The sequence below is a fragment of the Natator depressus genome, chromosome 18 (genome assembly GCF_965152275.1).
Source record: "Natator depressus isolate rNatDep1 chromosome 18, rNatDep2.hap1, whole genome shotgun sequence".
NCBI classification, from domain to species: Eukaryota; Metazoa; Chordata; order Testudines; family Cheloniidae; genus Natator; species Natator depressus.
The window spans coordinates 21237397-21258073 of NC_134251.1; the positions used below are offsets into that span (position 1 = coordinate 21237397).

The 20677-nt window shown below is 45.2% G+C and overlaps 1 long non-coding RNA gene across 2 annotated transcripts; it reads right to left on the bottom strand.

Annotated features, from left to right (window-relative positions):
• Nucleotides 1-312: 312 nt before the first annotated feature.
• LOC142000874 (uncharacterized) lies at nucleotides 313-15745 on the bottom strand. 2 transcript variants are annotated; one of them, XR_012642343.1, is made up of 3 exons: nucleotides 15564-15745; nucleotides 1365-1552; nucleotides 313-1056 (listed from the first exon to the last, which is right to left on the bottom strand). It is a non-coding gene; the product is annotated as an uncharacterized LOC142000874 (long non-coding RNA). The 2 variants fall into 2 exon arrangements; XR_012642344.1 differs by lacking the exon at nucleotides 15564-15745 and adding an exon at nucleotides 9126-9283.
• Between the last annotated feature and the right edge of the window lie 4932 nt (nucleotides 15746-20677).

Consider the following 20677-nt stretch of genomic DNA (forward strand, 5'->3'; position numbering starts at 1 on the left):
TAATGCTCATTTTGTTTTGCAAACTGTATCAAGTAAGTATCCTTTACCATTAATCAAAAGTAAACGGAGGGCTAAGCAGTTTAATTAACAATTTAGGAGTTTAGAATGGGGATTTTTTAAACAAAAAATACTCCAAACCAAAAGTGGGGTGGTGGTTGTTTTGTTTTGCTTTAAATTGTACCTCTCCTCTGGTTGTCAAAGCAGTTCAAAAATGCCATTTCACAGTCACATCTAGTGCTTTCATTGGTAAATAAATACGATAAAAATAATGCCTTTCATTTATACACTGTAGCTAGAGCTGGATAAAAATATTCAATTGAAACCATTTTTGACCCAAAAAATTTGAGTTTTCAACTAGATGAATTTTTTGTGTGGAAAATATCAGCTTCCCTCCTCTTTATTTTATTACTTTGGAAGACCACATCTCAAGGTCTAAGTGTGATATGTTCAGTGTAGCATGGGCCAGAGTATCTGTCCTAGTCCCCCATCAGTTGGAGAAGCTGTACGGAGGCTTAAAAATCACACATAAATGCTCTACCTTTCTAATCGAAACACAGTAGAACCTCAGTTTTACAATCACCAATCTTATGAATGACCAATTCTATGAGACATTTTTCTGAAAAGGAAAAAAAAATCACATAATAAAAGTAACATCAGGAAAGACCAAGTTGACATCCCCTCACATTCCAATGCCTTCAGTGTGCTGGGAATTGCTTTGCCATGGTTCGACTGTCAAGGAGAAAGCTGCACATGGCCCCGTATTGCTACTTGTGCACCAGACCTCCTGTAATTTTGCGATGTTCAATTTATTGAGCTCCACAGTCCCTACTGGGGTCGTACTCTAGGTGGCAATCACCTTTTTGTCTGCTTTCTTCCCAGTTCCTGACTTCATGCTCACATCCTTTTTCACATCACACACCTTTTCAGGGGTTCGCGGGGCCAACCGCAACATTTACATTCTAGATCCAAATCTCCAAATCCATGCTGAGGTCCAAAGTTTTGTGGTAGGCTCATCTCCAGTGCCAAGCTGCTCCGAGACCTTGGGCACAGGGGCATCTGCAGAGAAATCTGTGTTTGCTGTGGTAGCATCTATTTGTCATTTTGAAGATACTAAACTGAAGCTCATTTCACAAGGATTTCTCCTTGTCAGGTATTTTAGGCTCACACTCTGCCTTTTCTCACCCACACTATTAATATGGGGCTAGGGATTTTTGTATACTGCAGGGTAAACTGTCGAACTCCGGACAATTACTTACAAAGCAATTTCAATGTAAATTATTAAAAGGCCAAGCTAACATCCTGTCGAGGAGTCCTTAAGGCCTAATGTAACCTTATTAAACATTTCTGTTGGTATTAAAGGTTACCTGTATTCAATTTCTGCGCTCTCGTCCTTCTCACTCTCTGGCATGTGTGTGCTGAATAATTAAATGAAGAACCAAAAGACACATTTTGGTGGGGTGGGGGAGTTTTGACCTTCTGTGATTTGCCATTTTTCTTCTTTTAACACTGCAGGAAAGATGCTCGTTGACACTCTTCAATGCCTGTAAGTGGCCTGCAAATAAACAATATTTTTGAAGCTGAATATGCAGTGAACAGAGTTTAATACTTCGAGTGGGTTAACAAACATAGCTGACATTTTTCAGCGTGGCATTAATAAAGCCAGTTTTGTGGGATGCCTTATGCTGTGTGATTAGGGATGAAGGAATCTTTTAAAGGTTCTGAAAGGGAAATGTCCTTAGGAGACGCACACAAAGAAAAGAAAAAAGAAACCTTGATGATGTTTCTCATGCCACTGAAAAGGGGAAGTCTTTGGGAACCGTTGTTTGTTTCATTTTCTTGTTTTCACTCAAACGGTGGAAATTAAAAAACAAGCCAACTTCACTGAGGGCTGAATCTCTCATTAATGCTCTTTGACTTTGTCGTTATCTCAGACCAGTCTGTCTCTCTCTCTCTCTCTAGTGGCTTATGCTGACAGTTAAATCTTGCTTACAGTAACTGACAGCTATCGGCAAGGCTGATTGTATTTACTTGTTATGTGCTGGCATTTCTAGGGTGCTCATTCTCATAGTAGCTTGAACTGAGATTTCCAAAGGATTCTGCACTTTGCAAACCCATCCTGCCATCACATGGAAAGGAAGTAGTTTAACTGCTCTCCATGCACAGGGCCCCTTCTTTATGACTGTATTTCTACAAGGACAAGGAAACACTCTGGAAAGAGGGCATGAGCAATTGGTATCGTTAACCTAACAGAACAGTGACAGACTGGCCCTTGCAAATACATTAAAACAGACTATTAATGATTACATGCCAACCAATATGGATTCTGCCTTAGGCAGAGTACTGGAAAGCATGTGACAGGAAGGAAGGGACTGAGATAAGAAAGGGAGCAGGAAAAACAGATACTACAAGGAAAAGATTCTACATTTCAGTATGGATGAGGCCTTTAGTTTAGTTCAGTGAAGATAATCATGCAAATATTTGCTGAGATGTGGCAGTTTTGTATGGTTAAAGGGATCCGAAACTTAAAATTCATGAAAGAAAACCAAAAATGACTAAATAATCTAACAAATGAACATGGCATATATTTTTTTCTGCTGCCTACAGGTGTCCCATTGTCCTACTGTCTTATGGCAAATTTGACATTCTGATTACCTTGGAACTTCTTACATAGATACAGTCTCGAATATGCAACTGAGCTCCAGTCTGAAATAAACTCTCCTGCCTATTCTGTCTGGTGCAGAGGCAATTTAATCATTAACAAGAACACCAAAATTAAAGTGGAACACCAATTGCCTTGGGGAAAATGAAATTCCGAGGATTAAATTTTCATCCCAACTAGACTCCAACAGCAAAAAGCATAAAAATTCATGACTAACAGGACTGAGCTCCAGGGAACGTAAATTCACATTTTAAAAACAAATTCTCATTAAGCAAGTCTTTTCTACAGGAATATAGTGGCATGTTCTTTCTTGACAGTTTTGTCATATGTCACTTTTTGCTTTAATAGTGGAATAGCCAGTTGTCCATTATCCATTGTGCTCCATGCAGCAGCAGAGTAATACTAAATATCTGGACCATAATACCTAGAGCTGGTCAGGAACTTTTTGACTCAATATTTTTTGGGGACAGGGACGGTGTCCCTAGCCTCTGTTTGCCAGAAGCTGGGAATGGGCGACAGGGGAAGGATCACTTGGTGATCCTGACACAGGGAAGAAAGGTAAGCAGCAGGATACGGACCCTGGACTTCAGGAAAGCAGACTTCGACTCCCTCAGGGAGCGGACGGGTAGGATCCCCTGGGGGACTAACATGAAGGGGAAAGGAGTCCAGGAGAGCTGGCTGTATTTCAAGGAATCCCTGTTGAGGTTACAGGGACAAACCATCCCGATGAGTCGAAAGAATAGTAAATATGGCAGGCGACCAGCTTGGCTTAATGGTGAAATCCTAGCAGATCTTAAACATAAAAAAGAAGCTCACAAGAAGTGGAAGGTTGGACATATGACCAGGGAAGAGTATAAAAATATTGCTCGGGCATGTGGGAATGAAATCAGGAGGGCCAAATCGCACCTGGAGCTGCAGCTAGCAAGAGATGTCAAGAGTAACAAGAAGGGTTTCTTCAGGTATGTTGGCAACAAGAAGAAAGCCAAGGAAAGTGTGGGCCCCTTACTGAATGAGGGAGGCAACCTAGTGACAGAGGATGTGGAAAAAGCTAATGTGCTCAATGCTTTTTTTGCCTCTGTCTTCACTAACAAGGACAGCTCCCAGACTGCTGCGCTGGGCATCGCAACATGGGGAGTAGATGGCCAGCCCTCTGTGGAGAAAGAGGTGGTTAGGGACTATTTAGAAAAGCTGGACGTGCACAAGTCCATGGGGCCGGACGAGTTGCATCCGAGAGTGCTAAAGGAATTGGCGGATGTGATTGCAGAGCCATTGGCCATTATCTTTGAAAACGCGTGGCGAACGGGGGAAGTCCCGGATGACTGGAAAAAGGCTAATGTAGTGCCAATCTTTAAAAAAGGGAAGAAGGAGGATCCTGGGAACTACAGGCCAGTCAGCCTCACCTCAGTCCCCGGAAAAATCATGGAGCAGGTCCTCAAGGAATCAATCCTGAAGCACTTACACGAGAGGAAAGTGATCAGGAACAGTCAGCATGGATTCACCAAGGGAAGGTCATGCCTGACTAATCTAATCGCCTTCTATGATGAGATTACTGATTCTGTGGATGAAGGGAAAGCAGTGGATGTATTGTTTCTTGACTTTAGCAAAGCTTTTGACACGGTCTCCCACAGTATTCTTGTCAGCAAGTTAAAGAAGTATGGGCTGGATGAATGTACTATAAGGTGGGTAGAAAGTTGGCTAGATTGTCAGGCTCAACGGGTAGTGATCAATGGCTCCATGTCTAGTTGGCAGCCGGTGTCAAGTGGAGTGCCCCAGGGGTCGGTCCTGGGGCCGGTTTTGTTCAATATCTTCATAAATGATCTGGAGGATGGTGTGGATTGCACTCTCAGCAAATTTGCGGATGATACTAAACTGGGAGGAGTGGTAGATACGTTGGAGGGCAGAGATAGGATACAGAGGGACCTAGACAAATTGGAGGATTGGGCCAAAAGAAACCTGATGAGGTTCAATAAGGATAAGTGCAGGGTCCTGCACTTAGGATGGAAGAATCCAATGCACAGCTACAGACTAGGGACCAAATGGCTCGGCAGCAGTTCTGCAGAAAAGGACCTAGGGGTGACAGTGGACGAGAAGCTGGATATGAGTCAACAGTGTGCCCTTGTTGCCAAGAAGGCCAATGGCATTTTGGGATGTATAAGTAGGGGCATAGCGAGCAGATGGAGGGACGTGATCGTTCCCCTCTATTCGACATTGGTGAGGCCTCATCTGGAGTACTGTGTCCAGTTTTGGGCCCCACACTACAAGAAGGATGTGGATAAATTGGAGAGAGTCCAGCGAAGGGCAACAAAAATGATTAGGGGTCTGGAACACATGACTTATGAGGAGAGGCTGAGGGAACTGGGATTGTTTAGTCTGCAGAAGAGAAGAGTGAGGGGGGATTTGATAGCTGCTTTCAACTACCTGAGAGGTGGTTCCAAAGAGGATGGTTCTAGACTATTCTCAGTGGTAGAAGATGACAGGACAAGGAGTAATGGTCTCAAGTTGCAGTGGGGGAGGTTTAGGTTGGATATTAGGAAAAACTTTTTCACTAGGAGGGTGGTGAAACACTGGAATGCGTTACCTAGGGAGGTGGTAGAATCTCCTTCCTTAGAGGTTTTTAAGGTCAGGCTTGACAAAGCCCTGGCTGGGATGATTTAATTGGGGATTGGTCCTGCTTTGAACAGGGGGTTGGACTAGATGACCTCCTGGGGTCCCTTCCAACCCTGATATTCTATGAATCTATGATTCCCTGTTCTGTTCATTCCCTCTGGGGCACCTGGCATTGGCCACTGTCAGAAGACAGGATACTGGGCTGGATGGACCCTTGGTCTGACTCAGTATGGCCGTTCTTATGTTCTTATGTTCTTTCATCAGAAAACTACAACTTTTCATGGGAAGTGGTTGGTTTCAAAGAATTTTCCATTTTTAAAAAATGTGGAAAATTTTCAAATTTGTCAAAGGTTACCAAGTGATCCAGATCTCTCTGAAACAATGACCTGTCCCCTTCATTATTTACCACTTCCCCAACTTTTGTGCCATCTGCAAACTTTATCAGTGATGATTTTTATTTTCTTCCAGGTCATTGATAAAAATATTAAATAGCATAGGACCAAGAACCAATTCCTGCAGGACCCCGTTATAAACATACCTGCTTGATGAATATTCCCCATTTACTATCACATTTTGAGAACTATCAGTTAGCCCGTTTTTAATCCATTTAATGTGTGCCATGTTAATTTTATATCCTTCTAGTTTTTTTTATAAAAATGTCATGGAGTACTAAGACGCATTACAGAATTACTGTACTGTACAGAATTATGCTTTATTAAGTTTAGTGTATCAACACTATTACCTTTATCAACCAAATTTGTAGTCTCATCAAAAAAGATATGAAGTTAGTTTGATGGGATCTATTTTCCATAAAAATCATGTTGATTTGCATTAATTACTTTACCCCCCTTTAATTCTTTATTAATTGAGTCTCATGTCAGCTGCTCCATTATCTTGCCTGGGCTCAATGTCAGTCTGACAGGGTCGGTAATTATCCGGGTCATCCCTTTTCAGAAACCGGCACTACATTAGCTTTCGCTCAGTCTTCTGGGACTTCCCCAGTTTCCCAAGACTTATTGAAAATTAGATGTGAATGTTGAAGATTTCAAACACTTGAGACATGCCAGCTTAATTTCTACCATTAAACCGTCTTTTGCCAGAATTTGACTGGCTGGCTCCTTTGATATTTTGAGTCTGAGCTGATGTTGCAGTGAATTGGTATTTTAGACATGTTTGAAGTTTTACTGGACTGCTCAGGCTTCAGAGATGCAACCTCTGGCATTAGACAGGGTTACCTCTTACAATCCTCTTCATGTGCAAGAAACACTTTGAACACACATGCTGGTTTGGCGTAAAGCTGTTGTTTGAAGGGGTGGAGATTAGACATGGGATGCATCCCACATGCTGTGAAACGATGCTTAAAAAGCATCATCTATTACAGTGGTCCTCAACCGGGGCTCACTGGGGGGCTGCGAGCTGGCTCCAGGGGGTCTGCCAAGCAGGGCCGGCACTAGACTTGCTGGGGCCCAGGTCAGAAAGATGAAGCCCCACTGTATGGGGCTGAAACCCGGGGCCCCGCACCCTGCCGCTTGGGGCTGATGCCGAAGCCTGAGCAACTAAGCTTTGCCAGGCCCTCTGTGGCTTGGGACCCCCGGCAATTGCCCTGATTGCTACCCCCTAAGGCCGTCCCTGGCTTACATAAGCAGAAAACCAGTTGTTGTCGCACAGGTGGGCCGTGGAGTTTTTATAGCATGTTGCAGGGAGGGCCTCAGAAAGAAAGAGGTTGAGAGCCCCTGATCTATTAGATGATGAGATTAAATTCTGTTAGAGAATTTTGCTGTTAGATCCCTAATCCCAGACACCCTGATCCAGCAAAGTACTTAAACAGGTGCTTACCATTAAGCCTATTCCTATCGCCATCAGGAGCCTACTCACATGCATATAGTTACGTAAAGCTACTCGTGCCTAAGTGCATTACGAATTGGAGCAAACATGAGCTGGAAGTTGGCGGAGGCAGTGTTACCACCTGGTGGCTGTTTGGTCCCGAGGTGAAGAGACATTTAGTTTGCCCACACTGAAACAACCTCGTCCTAAATGCATTATAGAACTTAAGAACAAAAGAATGTCAGATGTTCAGATTTAAGAGTCATGAGATTTCACTGTAAGGGTCTCGACTGGAAGACTATTTCCTCTGTGTAATATACAAGAACCAGGTGGTATCCCTTTAAATAGTTTCCGAGTAACAGCCGTGTTAGTCTGTATTCGCAAAAAGAAAAGGAGTACTTGTGGCACCTTAGAGACTAACCAATTTATTTCAGCATGAGCTTTCATCCGATGAAGTGAGCTGTAGCTCACGAAAGCTCATGCTCAAATAAATTGGTTAGTCTCTAAGGTGCCACAAGTACTCCTTTTCTTTTTAAATAGTTTGTGAGCCTTCCAGTGGTGCTCACCATGTTCTGTTTAAGAAACTGCTTGAAACAGAGTGGCAGTGTGTAAGCAGCTGGGCCTTGCGTGTTTGTGAACAGTTATGGAAAACATGGTTACGTGGAAAAAGAAAAGAAAGAAAATTTCCACTGACTTCATCGGATGCATTCAGTGGAAATTATGTGGGATTCAGTTGTGCCTGTGTGGTTTCTTCACATTGTTTTTATTGTGCAAAGAGCAGAAGACATCACCTCCTGGACAGGAAGGCTGGGATGGTGGTTAGGGCACTAGCCTGTGAGCTGGCAGGCCCAGATTCAATTCACTGCTTTGCCACAGACTGACCTTGGGTCAATCACTTAGTGCATCAGTTCCCCATTTGTGAAATGGGGTAGAACCTCCCTTTGTCACAGGGGTACTGTGAGGTGCTCAGACGCTATGGAAATGTGAGCCATCTGGGCACCTCAAACAGATCAACATGGCGTTAGACACTCTAGGAATAGGCCTATTCCGAACTCAGGGATTTCTAATCAAATGGCATCTGGATTTATCACAACCACACCCCACCCCACCCCATTCCTTTATTTCTAAAGATGGACCAGACCTAAACCCATTTCCCCACCCCCACCAAGAGCTTAGCTCTGAACTACTGGTTGCAAAACCAAAACCCAGCTGGTGCGGAACTGCAAAACCTGGCCCCGCTCTACTTTCTGCTGTGACCAGGGCGATGTCAAATTTGACCCCCACGGCTGAACAGTGGGACTCCAAAAGCATGGCTGGAATTGGAGGGTGTGAGTGTTCTTTGCAGTTCAGCCCCAGCATTCCTCCTTGGACAGGAGTTTGATCCAAATCCATGACTTCTTCCTATTAGCGCTTTAATGTGCTGGAGCCATGCCTCCTGTGTTTCTTTTAACGTGACAGCTGAAATATTCTTGCACTAACTGGCAGTTTCCAGCCGTCAAAGTCATTTGCTTTAATAATTTATTGATACATAAAACGGGAAGAATTTTCACAGCAACAATAAAGCCCCTTCTTCGGGCTGTCATTTAATCTCAGCCCCAGGGATTTGGAAGCACTTAGCAGCACTCCCTCCCCAAGGGTGTTTCTAGAGAGCCAAATCCCCAACCATCTCTTTCTCTGGAGATCTGATTTTAAAATGTATTTAATATTGAAAGTTAATTGAAATGTGCTTTGAGATACTTATGTAAACAACGAGCTTTTAAAGACCTGGGCAAGAAATTGGGCAAAGCACTTACATAAGCACTGAAGGAATGAACAGTACAATGGCCCAGCACCAGGCTTAGCTTCTGATTCAGGAGCTTGCTAACAAAAAAAATGCTGAACCTTTTAATGCCCCTCGGAGAACTTCTGCAAACTTTCAGTGGACAAAGTGCTAGCTCAGGATATTGTGAGTGGGTAATATCTGCTCCCTGTGCTACTTGGAGGAGTTGAGAAGCCAACCCCAAAACATCACATCACATTTATTTTTCAATCCTACCTTCTTTTGCCTTGCAAACTGAATCAGTGCCCGGCACAGATCTTGATCGGATTTGTCAGGACAGTGGTTTCTCAGATCAGAAAGCATCCTTCTTTCATTTTACTGACAGTTTTCTTGATTCTCTCTGCTGCTCCCTGGTGGTCCCTTACTAATCCTGTTTTTCACTAAAGAGACAAGGTGAGTGAGGTAATATCTTTTATTGGACCAACTTCTAACCTACTTGACCCTCTAATATCCTGAGACCGACAGAGCTATAATAACTCTTTCAATAAAGAGTCACTCAGACCCCAACTACAGTGTGGAATCTTTCAGTATTTTTTGGCCACAGACAGAGTCCTGCAATTCTGGACCCATTAAAATGGTGGGAAATAAAACACCACCTGTCTCATGCTTGAGGAATTACTTTATACCTCTTCTGGTTAATCATAAATGAGTCTTCATGTTCATAACACTGTAGATCACTGCAGACCTATTACTGTTAATAATGCTCAGAAGTTATATGATGTAAAGACTTTTCAACACCATGTAGTCAGGAAGTGTTTAATGAAGGATGCAATCAAAGAATTTGGCAGGGGATCAAATCACTCTAAAAAAAAGTCTTATCTTCAATTTCGCTTCCCCCCTCCCACATTATGTGTACACTGTCTTGATTTAGGGGATGATGCAGCAAGCACTGACACATATGTCAAGTGAGCAGGTGTTCAGGTGAGCAGGCCTAGTGGGTCAGATGCCTCACCAATGAAATCAATAGCAAAATGTCCATTGATTCCAGTGGCACAGGTAGCTTTCCTGACATGAGAGGTCCCAAAAGATTACAGGGTCAGGCCCTTGGACTGTAAGCACTTCAGGAGAAGGACTATGTCTGTGAAGTACCATCGTATGAATATTATTAATAATAATTCTCTCCAAACCCCTGTTATTTCCATTGAGTCACATTCTGCCCAGCAATCCCACTGCTCTGTCGCTACAGAACACCCACAATTATTTATTAGAATTTGGTGGAGAACAATTTAAAATTTCTATAAATACCCCAGGAAGGTAAATGCATTAACCTTATCTTGATCCTAAACTGTAATTACATAAAGTCTGGCTCCCAAGTAAATTAGTACATTAATAACTATTGTGTTCTTATAGTAACCATCATTTCTTAGATCTTAAAGCTATTTGCTAATTTAGCCACACACACATTCACAGAGATAATTCCACTGTCAAAATCTGACAATGTGTGTGACACTCCAGAAACACAGCGCTGACCAAACCACTTTATTCACTTCAAAGTCATTCAGCAAACCTATTTTCAAATTATGAAGATTAAAAAAATTATTACATGTGAATAAGTCTGATGTTAAATGAAAGGTTCGAGATAGTTCCAACCTCAGGACAAAACTTCTCAGTGAAATTAATCTTTGGAACAGTAAATGGAGATTAGCTCTTATTTCTGAGAATACCATAAATAATTAAAAGGGTAATGAACTCTCTCTCTCTCTCTCACACACACACACACACACACACACACCCACCTCCCCCCCCCCCCCCCCCGCTAAAACGGGTCTAAACAGTCTGGAGAATTTATCAGACAGACTGCAAAAAGAATTGGGCATCAGCAAAGACAAAGATAACAATGGAAGTAAAAGAAATACAAAGAGTGCAGCCATCAGGAACCTGGGTAGTTCTCAGGAAAATCTTCAGGACAGACCATTGTAAATGTTGCACCAATCAAGATGTTTTTCTTCACTGCTACAGCAATCAGACCAATTCACACCAGTGTACCTGGGCTGCCATTACAAAGAAAGAATTGCTAGAAATTGCATATGAGAACCACTGAATCAGGATTTGGGCAATATTGCAAATATGATTCTGAAGATATAAGTCCACTAATGTGCCAAGAACCAATACGTGCTCGCCTCATTCACCCATGTCACGCCTATAAAGCCAGCAAGGGCAGAATCTTCATAGGAGAGTTCTCCTTCTGCTGGCTGAGCTATGTTGGGCAGAGGTTGGTGTTACTGGTTAATCTGACAATTTGTGTATATTGCAGATATTTATATTTTTATTTATTTCTATTTAAATAACTATGAAGATGCCTAGCCAAGACTCTAGCCACCCTAACACCATTCACAACACAATTAAAATCTCGGCAGCATTACAATTATCATTTCAGCAGGGACTCAACCAACCCAACACCTACATAAACTCCCTAACCCCCATCATCGCTCTGAGAAGCATACCCTTTGCTCTCTCCAAAAACCCTATCAAACAGCATGGCTGGTAGGCCACCACATTCAGGCTATTTTAGACCAAGGGGGCGCACGTTCTCAAGTCCCGGAGCCCTCCTAGATGATGTCTGGTGAGGGGGAGCCAGCCTGCGTGCTCTTGATCCCACAGCTGTGACAAGATGACCCAGGGAGAGGAGTCATCCCCTAGGTGTATATATTGTTCTGCTTGCTATGCTGAGGTCACCTGAGACTTCCCAGCCATTCAGGCCACTTCCCTTCCCAACTGCTATGATGGTGATGTTAGGGGGAGGGATAGCTCAGTGGTTTGAGCTCTGGCCTGCTAAACCCAGGGTTGTGAGTTCAGTCCTTGAGGGGGGCATTTAGGGATCCGGGGCAAAAAAAATTGGGGATTGGTCCTACTTTGAGCAGGGGGTTAGACTAGGTGACCTCCTGAGGTTCCTTCCCACCCTGATATTCTATGATCTGTCCAAGTTCTTCCACTTTGGCGAAGAAAGCAAATGGCCCCAGCCTCTTGCTGATTAGTGAAAGATGTTATGAGCCGATGCCCTCGAGAGCAAAGAGCTGACTGAGGGTGTTTTAATTCTTCTTCATTCACAGCGAGTTGAGCGGGAGGATGATTGCTGGGGTGAGCACCAGATTGACAGCCTTGTTGCTGACTGCAGTTTAGGTCTGATCAAAGACTCCCCTAGTGAAAGTGTTTGTGGATCACTTGTTAATCACCAGTCGAAATCAGCTTCGCTGGAGAAGTAAGGGACACACACACATTTGAACACAATGTAAAGTGGGATTTGGGATTTTTGACAAAGTCAATAAACAGAACAGAATCCTGGCGCATCCTCCATTCCCCAGGACAGTTACCACTTGATCTGAGCAGGGTTTGGAGTGCAAAGACCATCCCTCAGTTGTTCCCTGTTTTTCGCAGCCTGCTGCATATGGCTGCCCAGCAGATTGACTTTTACCCCGTGCAGAGTGCCAGCCCCATTTCAGGAGTAGCACTGAAGCCCTGAGTTTGCAAACTGGGCTTTAGCAGTCTACAGGCCTTGAGCTGCTTCTCCGTACAAGGGCAAATTACTCTTTATGTCATTGATTTGCTCCCTGCAGCTCTAATTTTCAGACTCACCCTGCTTACCTAGCCTGTGCTGGGTGCTTTCCCTCCCTCCCTATCCATTGTAGAACCTTCAAGAAAGTACTGCCTCCCCTACGTGACTAGCCCGACCCTTTGTGAAGAGTGCTCCTCACATTTACCTTCCAGACTAACCTGCTCAAACCACACTCTCTGAACTCAGAGATATTGGTAAAGTTAATACTCCTGAGGGCATTCTGCGCCAAATAATTAAAAATTCTGCCCCCCAAAAATAAGAATTCTGGCACCATTTTTTAAAATTCTGCAAAATTCTGCAAATTTTATTTGTTAAATAAATGTGGAGGCTCCAGATCACTGTGAAGCTCCCCCCAGGACACAGACTCAGTGGTGAGGCTGCACCCAACCCTGACACAGCACAAGGACCGGGCCTGCCCCAAAAACACCTCAGGGCCCTGCCCCTCCATGCCAGGTGCACCAGGTGTGGGCGGGCAGACTCAGCAAGGCAGGATCCAAGTGTGGAGGGGCTTAGTGTGGGGGGAATCCAGGTGTGGGTTGGGAGGGTTCTGTGTGGGGCAATCTGGGTGCAGGCAGCTCAGTGGGGGATCCAGGTGCGGGGAGGATCTGGATGCACAGGGCCTTGTTGGGGGATTCTGGGTGGAACGGTAATGGGACTCTGCAGGGAGTTGAAGATGCTTAGGACTCAGCATGGGGGTTTGGGTCGGAGGGACTCAGTATGGGGGTCCAGATGCTGGGGGAGTGGGGCTCAGTGGGGTGGGGATCTAGGTGCGGGTGGCTCATCAGGGTGGTCCAGGTGCAGGGGAAGTGGGGCTCGGCAGGGGGGTTCTGAGTGTGGGTGGCAAGGCTCGGTGGGAGGGTCCGGGCATGAGGGGGTTTGGATGCACGGGCGTTGGGCAGATGGGGGAGCAGCTCCCTGTACAGTGATCCCTCCCCCTGCAGCTGAGGAGCCATGGATGGAGGCCTGGATGCCATGCAGGGGAAGAGGAAGTCTCGTCCTCCCCAGCCCAGCCCAGCCCAGACTAGCAGCTGAGCGCAGCGCAGGGTAGAAGCCGCCAGCCGGGTCTTTCCCAGTCCCGCCCCCTGCCCTACAGTGATTTACCTCTCCGCCAGCTGCCCTGGACATCCAAAACATACTGCTGGGGAGGGTCATATGACCGCTCTTGTGGCTTCCCTTTGCTTCCCCTTCAGAGAGTCATTTTTCTGCAGATACATAAATTCTGCGCATGCGCAATGGTGCAGAATCCCCCCGGGAGTAAACGGTTAAGGAGCCAATGAGCAGCCCATTTTCACGGAAATGGCCTGTAATGTGTGTTTTCAGTGCCTGTTTCCCATTGCAACAGCTAATGCAGAATGAACATGCTGCATCAGGGTCACTAGTCAAACTAGCCTGAAAACATCAAGTGCCCAAATCACATTGCATTTCAATGGCATTTGGGTGCCCCCTTGCCAGAGGCTCCTTTGAAAAGCCCAGCTCCAGAAATGAAAGCAGCCCCTGTCAAGCTGGGTGACACATGGCACATGACTGAGCTCTGAGACTTTTTTCCCACCTATGCGTCCACTCTAACACACTAAATAAACTCAGGAGTCCATTGCTGCATCTACCTCCTGGTCCACTTGATTGTAGATCCTGGTCTGGGCTTAACAGGCTACTCTCTGGCTCTGCCTTTATTGCAGAAAGAGCGAGATGATATAATCTTCTCAAAACAATTTGCAAGATTTCAGACCAAGGAGTCAAGGGGTTTATGGGATTTCAAGACACGCTAAAGAAGAAATACTTAAAAGTTTAGTGTCTTGGGCATGGAGAGGAGGTCAGGGAAATGTTTTGAATCTACACGTAGTTCCTTCCCTGATGTTCTCATTTCAAAGCAATTTGCTCACTTCAGCAGAATTTTAATTAGTGCTTTATTTCTTTAGCCCTGCATTGGATATTATACCTGTAATCCAAATACTCATGATTAGCAATAAGAGTTTCCGCAAGAGATTGAAGGAAAGAGTATTTTAGGCAATAAAGTTTTCACTTGCCTAAGTAAAATGAGTTGGGGGAACTTAGTGCAGTTTCCTAATGCAGGTGAGTCCATCCAATTGCTTTTAGATGGACCCTCTGTTAATGGAACAGGGTCAGTGTGCGGGGGAGCTTGCTGGGGCTGCTGCACCTGCAAACCGCTCCAGGAGCCTAGATTCCAGAAGGAACCACTGTGATCATCTAGTCTGACCTCCTGTAGAGGGTCCAGAGAACTTTCCCACAATAATTCCTAGAGCAGATCTTTTAGGAAAACATCCAATCTCGACTTAAAAATGACCAGTGAAGGAGAATCCACCACAACCCTTGGAAAATTGCTCCAGTGATTAAAAACTTACATCTTAGCTCTGTCTTCCTGGCATCGTTCCTCACATTAGAAATAGACGATCTTTAAAATGATGAAATATCTGGGGATAAATTCCCTGGCAGAAGAGGACACTAGACAATAAATGGCTTTCAAGGATAATGAAATGCTGATGCAGGACAGCAAGTCCAGTGCTACCAGAATTCCTGTTACCCAACAAGAGGAAAAAATGAATATAAACCATAACGCCAGAAAAATCAATCATGATGTTTGGTTCTTTAATTGCTTCATCACTGGAGATGAGCCCAAATCCAAGTCTCAGATATAAACCCCTTCGAATTTAGGAAAGTAAGAATCTTCCTCTGGATCTGACTGTAACTCCAATGTTCAAACCCATCTCTTCTCCCTAGAGTTCTGGTTCTAGTGAAACCACCACTCAGGATCTGAAATGTTTTCACTGGGAGACTGATCACTGGGTGATGTGCAATTCACCCCAGGTCAGGTGGTCTGCATGAGTCCCTGTGCACCCCCATCAGGTAAAGGACTTAACTAATGCTTAGGGCCTGGTGCCGCAGAATTTCCATGTTGCCTTTCAGAGTAGACCTACAATCTGAATAATTGTTTGAGCAAGTGACCTGTGATGGAATCAGATGCATATTTCGTACAAGGAGTTTGATGGCCAATTTTTCTGGTCTCCAATGACATTCTAAAACCTGCCTGTGTACTAAATTTCAACAGGGGCATTGTGCAATCTGTGCATTATTAGCAGACTCACGTGTTCACATGCAGAGAGGGCGTTCTGTACATTCATCAAAGCGAAGCACCCATCTGCAGCCTCCATTTTGGGTCGTGCTAGTCCTCTCTGATGTCAGCAAAATTCCTTTCCAGACATGCGTGTCCCCTCCACCAGAGCCCAATCTCTTCCCGCGGCTGCTTTATTTGGGAAAGCTAGTCGAAGAGCACTACGGTGTAACCAAGGCTGAGTCTGAGCGATCGCCTCTGCCTTGTTACAACCAGCCTCCTCAAAGGCGAGCGTCAGCCATTACCAAAACGGAGCTCTTTGCCAGAATAACCTAATGGGAATGGTCGCTGTGACAGTGTCCTGAGATTCCCACCATCTTCAGCATTCCCAGTCTCAGCAGCTACAGAAATGGTGCTGTCTCATTAGTGCAATTATTAAACTGGTTTAAACAAAATACAGGAAAAAAGAAATACTACTTTGATCTCCATGGTAACCCAACTTTGCGCTGCAGTGAAAGCTTTAATTCGAAGTGCTTATTTGGCCGGAACCCCAGGAATAATCAGCGGGAGATTAGATACATTAAAACCAGCAGGGGTTGTGATGTGTTTCATAAAATGGGTGCCAGAAGAGTATTTGATACGATTAGGCTTAAAAATCTGCTACGGAAAAGCACCAAGTGGAGCTCAGTGAGTACGCACAGTAAACAGTTTTACTTAAGCAGTTTAGCCCCTTTTTCCGCATATGAATTAGCCATGAGGAGATTTGAAATGCCTAGACCAGATGGTTTATGCCAACACATTTCAGTGCCTGATCACTCACCTCGGGTAAGATTTACCCTGCTCAGGGGCCAGCATCACAACAGGCCAAAGCATCACTTGAGTCCCACTTACACTTGCAGAGAACATGGGCTTTCTGTAGTTTTATGAAAATGTGTGACTCAGTTTACCCACTCACTGTTGTATTGCTACCTACCTGGTCTGAAGGAATGAAGTTCTTTCCAGAAATAGCCCTTGCTCTAAGGAAATAGGGAGTGATGTCTGAGTGTCTACCTTTGAACGAGACAGTTATTAGAGACTATCAACAAGAAGAGACTAGGCCGAGCCCTGGCAGAACTAGGCCACAGCCTGAATGAAACCTTCTCTCTCTAGGGCCTGAACTACACTACCAGGTTAGGCTGACATCAGCTGTCTTGTGTCAACCTAGCTGTGGAAGTATCTTCACTTAAATTTGATTCCCACTGACATAAGTGCCTCTCTAGGCCGATGTAGTAACACCCCCCCCCCCCCCCGAGTGGCATACAGTCACAATCGATGTAATTAGTTTGGTGTGGTGTCAGTGTAGGCACGGTGTTGCTCACATCGACTGTTGCTGGCTTTCAGGAGGCACCCCGCAGTGCCCCCCCACTGACAATACTATCGATGCAAACGCTCCTGGTGGGGACGGACACACGCACTGCTGACACAAAGAGCCAAGTGTGCAACACACAAGCGATTTAACCACGGTGGTGGCTGTACGCGGGTGTAAGTTAGGTCGATATAATTTTGTTGTGTACACATGGCCTAGGTCTCTAGAGAAGTAATAGAAAACCCCAGGAGGGCAAAAAAGGAACAAGGTGTTGGTACCACCCTTTAAAACCATTGCGCTGAAATGTTCAGGGAAGAGGAACAAAGGGGCAGGTTTCCTGGGAGAGAGAATGTTTCTGAATGCCAGGCCAGCTGAGCTGAAGGATATTGGCTGCAGGGGTGAGAGAGGAGACTCCAGCCATGAGGTGGAGGAGAAGGGGGACAAGCAGGATCCTGGATGCCCTGTAGAACTCTGACCAAATCCCAAAGAATGATGAGGAAAACAAACCTATCCGCTGCCTCCTTTTCCTAACTGTGCGTCAGCAAGGGAATGAAATGGGCAGCGAGAAATAACAAATGGCTACCAAATAAATGGAAACATGCATGTGGCCAACTTACCAAAGCGCGATACTTTTCCCAGCAGATTTGTCCTTTGAACAAATTAGATAACACTTTTAATGCAACCGGCTTTAACACAAGAGACTAGGTGCCTCGTTGTATTTCCCACCTCACACAGCGTATGCAAGTCACTTGCTGCACAAATAAAGGACTTCCCTTTTACCGAGCAGATGAAAGAAATGTGAAAACTTACGGGCATTAAACTGATAAGCAAAAATACAAAGCGCTCAGCACGCAGCAGCACCTGCACGGCACTCAGCCGGCAAGGAACGGCAGCTGGCACAGGCCACTCCAGCCCTGAAGCCTTCTACATGGAAAAGAGAAAAAACAGCCACCTAGGGGGATGTTTGTACTGAAGTGGAGACGTGCCTAGCGACCTGGACTCAGCAGAAGGAGCTGTCAGTGGATCAAAGATTTAAGGACTCTTTTTCAAAAAGAAATTGAATGTTTCATTCTTTGGTGCAGTAAGTTCTCAGGCTGTGAAGCAGCTGCAGAGCCTAGTCTAGGGGCTGCAGAGACTCCTCTGAGCAACGCTGACAGGACTGGCTAATCTTCAGAATGTCCCTTTTACAGATCACACAGCCAGCGCAGGTGCTCCGGCTCACTGGCTTTTCTTAGGCTGTGCCAGGAGCAGACCTGTCAGGCCGAGGGAGCAGCCTTCCCTCTTATCATGGAAATAGACTGCAGTGACAGTGAATGCTCAGAGCCAGGGGAGGCTGAATTTGGGCTTTCCCTGCCCCCTGTCACTACTGAATCCCCGCTAACTCTTCCTCTCCTTTGCGCTATCCTTGCTAAAGGCCAGACTGTGCCACACTGGGCGTGGGGCAGTGGGGCAAACCCTCCAGGAGCCATGCGCAGGGGAAGCAGGCTGTCTGCACCAACTCTTAGCAGCATGTGCCTGCTGCCCTCAGGGCACCCAGGCAGTTCTGTGGCCCCCTGCCATTGCCCTGTCCCCCTGCACTCCGCAGGCCAGGCCCGGGAAGCCCCACGGTGCTTTGACGCAGGCCCAAAGCCACTCGGGCTGCTTTTCTGGGTCAGCTGTAACCATTTTGCAACGGTTAAAACAAAACGCCTCCCTAAAACCCAGGCAAGCCAGCGGTTCCCCGAGTGACGCTGGGCTGCTCTGAGTGTATCAGACAGGCTTACCAGTTCAGGGATGTTGGGAGAGGGAAAAGCCGCTGGGACAAACACTGTTAGATTTAAGAAAAATGTAACTACCCCCTGAAGGCTCAGAGAACAGCACAGGATGAAAGGGCTGTGGTGCTGATGGCTGTGATTTCAAAGGGAAACAGCGCCTCAGACAGGGGAATCAGTGTGATGGTGGGGAGGTGAGACACCAACCAGCCTAAGCCATGTCAACGCTCCATGGAACTGGGAGGAAGGAAGAAAGAATGAAGGCTTGAGCTGGCAGCTGGGGAAGTGGAGCAGAGACACATGCACCTTTAGAAACAGGTAAAAAGAAGCAGGGAGGCAGTGACAAGTAGGGTGAGCAGACAGCAAGTGTGAAAAATGGGGACGGGGTTGGGGGGTAATAGGAGCCTCAATCCCCCGAATATCGGGACTGTCCCTGTAAAATCAGGACATTTGGTCACCTAGTGACAGAAAGGAAGAGGGGATGGCATCCCGCTGCGTGCTCACACACACACTCCTGTCCTGCTGTGGGGTGGCCATGGGTGAGCCGGGCAAGTTTAAATCCGAAACCCACACAAAGCTCTGCCCAGCACTCACATTTGGGCCTTTTAGCATTTTGGTGAGTTTGTTTAGCTGTTGCCATGTTTGTGACTGCTTCTGCACCTCCTGGGTCCAGCCACAACCGGGAGCCAACAGGCCAAAATATCACAGGAGAAAATATTTTAAAATGTTATTAAAGCTAATGTTAAAAAATTATATAATACATCGGTTGAGAAAAGAGTGTCTGTACATGTGGGTAAAGTGCCTAGATTATGCACTATACGTATCTTATGACTTTTAAAACAAACGTCGTATTTGTGGATAATCAGCTATAAGCCAAATTCAGGTGAATAAATTTAAGAATACAGTTTAGACATTAACATCCAAGTATTTGGGTACATCACTCATGAAAAGTTATACAGAAAGTTAGTTGTGGAAAGCAAATATATCAATGAGTGACGATTGTCCCTCAGTAATTGAGAATTTAGGGTAGGTTGTCTATTACAGCCATGGCATAGCCAACCCAGGCTAAACCAGGAACTGTGGAAATCTAGGAATAGGGCCCCTGTTCTCCAGAAATGTCCAAGTTGCAAACCTTTGGGTAAAGTCAGATAAACTTCAAAGTAGAGCATGGGGTGTATAGAATTGTTTAGGGTAGTGTAAGGGGTACAATTAGAAGTTATGTCATGAAACTGATCACATAAATATTTAGGCTGAATATCAGGATGGATTTCCTGATGTGGTGAGGTCTGTTTGACTCTATCAATGGAAGTGATCCCCATCACTGGCTCACTTTAAATAAGGCTGGACAAAGCCTTAGAGAACAGATATATTTCATAGAGCAGGGACGAATCCTGCAATGACAGGAGAGACATGGGAGGGATTAAATGAGCTAGTAGGTAGTTTCCTTCTCTAATTTCTACATTTTCATCTTTAGATGCTCATTTGGACCAACCCTCACCTGTCTGTACCATGAATGGTCAAACCAGACACTAAAGTGTTCACAGCTGTGCAGGGATTGTATCACCATATCCCGAGAGGACAAAATCCTGGCAGCCCAGCTGATGGTCCCTTACTGTTTGTCAATATTCTTCTTTTCCAGAGTTAATTAATTAGGGTCCTCATCTCTTTCTAATGGAACTTTATGAGCTGGTAAATGGTGGAGGAGCAGGAGTGATCATTTCATTACAAACAGGAAATAATCATCCAGGCCTGAAGCATCACTTCAGCAGGAAAGTAACTCAGAAATTATCCCAGTTATGGACATAGCCACTGACCTCTCATGGGGGAAAAGCTGAGCACTATTCTATTTAGCAGCAATTCTTCTTCTGCTAGTTCCACAGAATCGCCAAAGCTGGAGCTGAACTAGGACCAGCTCGTTTAGTCAGCATCACATTGATGGTTTCTGCAGAGCTGGCTCAGATAATTCCTATTAAATTTAATAATCCCTTCCATTTCCAGCCCTGTTACATGCAAGACTGGCCCCTACACTATTTTCTCTAGTACTTTGTATAC